Here is a 4144-nt window from a genome sequence, read left to right as displayed (position 1 = left end):
AATGTCGGAAAAATTGCCGGGGAAAAAACTGGGGAAAATCAGCGAAATTGGGAATGAAATACAGGGAAAGAGCCGGGGAAAATATCGAGGGGTTTGCATGAGTAGCGCGTGTAAAACATGATAGTGCATAACGTCGAACTTCCCTCGTACTAATAAAATGTAAAACGTCCCACCGGAGCGCACACCCCCGGGGGGGGGGGGCGTTCCGCGGTCGGGGCAGCGGCGACAAAGTACGCTTATCAACCTTTAATAAAACGACCGTGTTGCATAATTCACGTACTAATTTATGCGGCAACTACTCTGGTCCGCCGTATACCCGCTATAGTGGAAGCCCCGTGTTCCGCACCGGCGAGCATCGTCCCGGTTCAATCGCCCGACGGGCGATCGCGGACCGGAGTACTTTCCAATTCGGCGATTATTTGGACGGGTCTGGGTCAAAGGTTTCGTTGTTTGCTTGCCCGTTTAGCCCGCCGGAGCCTTCGTAATCGCGCTGTTTGCCGAGGGAGCCGGCGGACATGTAACCCCGGACACCTCCTGATTGGCAAACATGCATATTTTATCCGCGGCGGCTCTCGCGTTCAGATAACGCGCGTTGCCCGTATCAATTATTCGCCTCTCCCCCCCTCTCTCTCTCTCCTCACCCCTCTCTCCTCTTTCCCCCTTTTCCGGCCAACTCTTCTCTCCCTCCCCTCTGAAATTCGACGCGGCTTTCTCTCTCTCTAATGGGGACGAGGTTTTAATTGAAATGTAATCCCAATTAAAACGAATCCGCAATCCTCGACGCACGAGTGCGTGTAATCATGTTAGCGAAATGAAATGTCCACTCGAGCACGAGTATGCAACCGTCGCGGAGAGAACGAGCAGTTTTGCGAACGGTAATCGGGCCGTCATCCCCCTTGCATGGGAATGCGAAAAGTATTTATTTTTTCCCCCCGTAACAGTGGGATATATCATTAACGCGTGAGATATAACATTATGGCGCGCGATTACTTCGGGTTCTATAAACAACGATTTCTAACGTAGCTAACGACGATGTTGCAGGCTGAAATAAGAGCGCGTAAAATTAATATAACATGAAAATATAAATATTTATTGTTTTAAAATTATCCGCAAAATAAAGATGTTTGTCAGCGGAGATATTGTTTTTTTTTCTGTTTTTTTTTGTGACGAACATGGAAAGCAGCAAGCTAACAGGAGTAATTGTGAACGTTAAAATACAACGGAGGCATCAAGGTATTAAAATATTTTTAGATAAATATATATATTTATTTATCAATGAATAAACATTAATTGGTTAAATACGTATGCTTTTCCTTTTGCGTTTTATAAAAGTCAGCTACACTTTAATCGGAGCCCAGAGACTTTTATTGAATGATAATCAACAGACACGTCGTCACTCACTTTCTCAATATATTTATTCAGTTTCTTTATCCATAACGACTTATCGTTTTATGCATTTCAAATATACAGTCTTATATCTGACATGACTCGAATTGTCACGTATATACAATAATTTTCTCAAAATATTACGTAACAATTTCACACGCGCCCTTAATCCTTGAGATATATTTCCCCTCTTTTCCCAAAACACGCGAGACGTTACACAGGATTTGCGTTTCACCGATGCGCCATACGACGCACACCTCGTATCGTGGCTGTGCATATTCATCCGCCGCAAGTTCCAATCGCTCTCCACGCCTTGATCCGTACACAGTAGAAAAGACTACTCATTTGTATTTTATATATATATATATATATATATATATATATATATATATATGTATGTATATATTGCAACGTATGTTCCAGTAAATATCGAAAAGTATCGATTCCAGAAGTTCGAGAAGCTTAAATAACTTTATGAACTGAATTAAATGTATACATATTGTCGAGCAGTTTTCATATACATTCGCAGGTAAATGTTTAACAAAGTGAACCTAATTTTCATGCGGGATGAAAAGTGCGGAACGCAATGCTGTAACGTTAACAGTTGCGTGTGTGAACAAATAAGATTTTTATCCACTAATTTATTCGATATCTTTAATACTATTCCCTTATTTAAGCTAGAGCTTTGCATTTATAAACGTGCCGTTGCCCTCTTTCCAGCACCTTTGCGAATACTTTCTATATTTCAGAGGCATCTGAAACTACTTTCGGACTTCCTGATCCAATCGTACGATGTGATAATCGAAACGAAGTCAATACACTGCATTTTTCATATACTCAAGTGTACAATGTATTCTCTGAAATGTAGTATAACAATTATTGAGAAGATGTATTTTCTCTAATTTATGACAATTATGACCGTAAATTGAATAAAATATCGACAGAAAACTTGCATAACGTTGTGTAAAAAAGAACTTCCGTAAATTTCGTAATACATGCTAAAAGCTGGTTTTGTCAATAGCTTCTTTACATTTTTTTTCTCTATCAATAATTTTCTTATTGACAATTGACAAATATTATTAAATAAAATAGATTCTTGAGTGCAAGCAATAGGAGATTTTATAAGATATTTCTGAAAAGTTGATAATAAATAAATTGTAAATTTAAAGATCATACGTGTGATTTCTTAAAGACTTAGATAAGCAGAAAAAATAAAAATATATATAGGTATATATATAATATATGTATATAAATAACTGTCATTAACAATAACTTTAATTGAAAATTTAACATTAAATTATTTTCTAACGCAATATGCGAGAAAATATTAACTAAATTTTTCGTTGAATCTTAAAATTAGATCTAATACAAGAAATTAATAATTAAGTCATAATTTTTCACGTTAAGATCTGCATGTTATCGTTTTCTATACTATCACAGATGATTGGGAAAATATTCTAATAGGCTAACTATATGATGCGTTTCTCATGCGTAAATTGTGCGATGACAAGGAATGAAGTATATATATAATGATTTCTTTGCATATTATTAGTTGTAGAAGTATCCATCTTATGGTCAAGTAGGCTTATAAATAGTTAAATATCTTGAGAAGAAACATCCGAATCGTTGCAATAAAACGGAGAAAATTGTCCCATGCGAATCTCTTATCGCGATTCACTTCGTTTATGTTTCGAGTTGAAGCCATTTGTGAGCAAGGATTTAAATTGTAACAGGTTCTTATCTCTATTCACGCTTAAGTTGCAGCCTGTCCAAGCAAACTGATTCTTAACATTGCGATAGTATACGAATATTTCTTATTAGAAACATCTAAAAATACTACTTTTATTTTATATAAAAAGATTCTGCAGGATCTCGAAATTGTTTGTAACATACAGTTAATAGTTGAAATTATATACAATCTTCGCCTCGTTTATATCTAATTTGTAGTGCATAATTCGCTTAGAGTTATACGGGTCCACGTGATGATTACATTTCCGAAACGTTCGAACAAATTAAATTTCATTTAGATAATTTACATTGTGTCTTGTACATAAATTTACATTTTTTTATACTACGGGTAATTGTGTGTCTCAAATTATATACTGCCTCGCAATATATAAGAGAACTAGTAGTATGGCATAATTAAAAAGATGTGAGAAGGATAAAATTCCCTTAGTTACATATAATATTAATCTAAATTGAATAGAGCGATCGATTTGGAAGTCGTCTCGTAGGAAATTTTGGCATAGTTCAAAATTGGAGGGAATCGAAGGCATTTCATTGTAATATTTTAGCGATTGCAATATGCGAGCGTTTTCAAGTGCTACAGTGTTCCTCTAACATTATTTTTTTTTTAACGATGAGCCTGTATAAAAGCGAATATTCGAATAACTGTGAAGTGAACATTATCTTTTAATGATGGAATAAAGGACAGGAAGCGAGAAACGTGCGGCTGAATATGGGGATTGGATTTATCATTAATCTGCTTTGCCCGGATTTGCTATTTCGTAATCGCGTCAATAACGCACGACGTATTATTTCAGCAATATTCCCAAATTTAATTGCGTTCATGGAGATATTATTTCGCGCTTATCGCGATTACGATATAACGCGGCTCCCCCTCTCTGTATATTTATTTTTGTGTTATTTCTGCAGCGTTTGTATCTCACGTCAAAACGAATTTGCGTGCCATTTAAAGGAAAGAGTTTACTCATAGTTTACAATTATCTGGCCGAGCATTGAAAAAACTTACACGTTA

This window comes from Wasmannia auropunctata, unplaced genomic scaffold (genome assembly GCF_000956235.1).
Source record: "Wasmannia auropunctata unplaced genomic scaffold, wasmannia.A_1.0 LD336037.1, whole genome shotgun sequence".
In the NCBI taxonomy this organism is placed as follows: Eukaryota; Metazoa; Arthropoda; class Insecta; order Hymenoptera; family Formicidae; genus Wasmannia; species Wasmannia auropunctata.
Note: the sequence above shows the minus strand (reverse complement) of the source record.